A 593-nucleotide genomic window follows, 5' to 3' on the forward strand; every position below is an offset into this window, starting at 1 on the left:
TCTTTTTATTTTTTTTTATCAATTTCGATGATAAGGCCGTCGATCCGCACACATAACCGTGAACACAGAACAACACGCTAACGACCGACGAACCTACCAACAAACCGCTGTGACGTCGATTCGCGGCAGTCGTAGTCGGCTCAATCACCTCGCCTCGTAATATTATTACTATAGTGTTCACCACTCCCACCTTTTCGCAACACCGTGCACCGTATACGAATACCGGTCCGGTACTATAGTCCGGTCGTCGTGTACTCGTGTCTATTTCAGTCAGAAATGACAGTCTGTATATTTTCTGCAATTCTGTTGGTATTTGCTCGTTGTTCACCCGCTTCCCGTAATTCCTGTTTTAACGACATACATCATTATTACAATCTGTGCCTATAATATTGATATTATAGTAGGCCAGACCGCCAGAGCACCGTTCGTTCGCAGTCCACACGTCTTGTCCGCCGCGTACCTGTAGTCCATATCCGATAACAATAATATAAAATATTTATCGAATATTTATATTCCATTTCAGTTGCCTTGTGAGCAGTAGGTTAAGGTTAGGTAATATATAGTATTTTTTTTTAACTTCCCGTTTTTTCCCC

The sequence above is a fragment of the Acyrthosiphon pisum genome, chromosome A2 (assembly GCF_005508785.2).
Source record: "Acyrthosiphon pisum isolate AL4f chromosome A2, pea_aphid_22Mar2018_4r6ur, whole genome shotgun sequence".
In the NCBI taxonomy this organism is placed as follows: Eukaryota; Metazoa; Arthropoda; class Insecta; order Hemiptera; family Aphididae; genus Acyrthosiphon; species Acyrthosiphon pisum.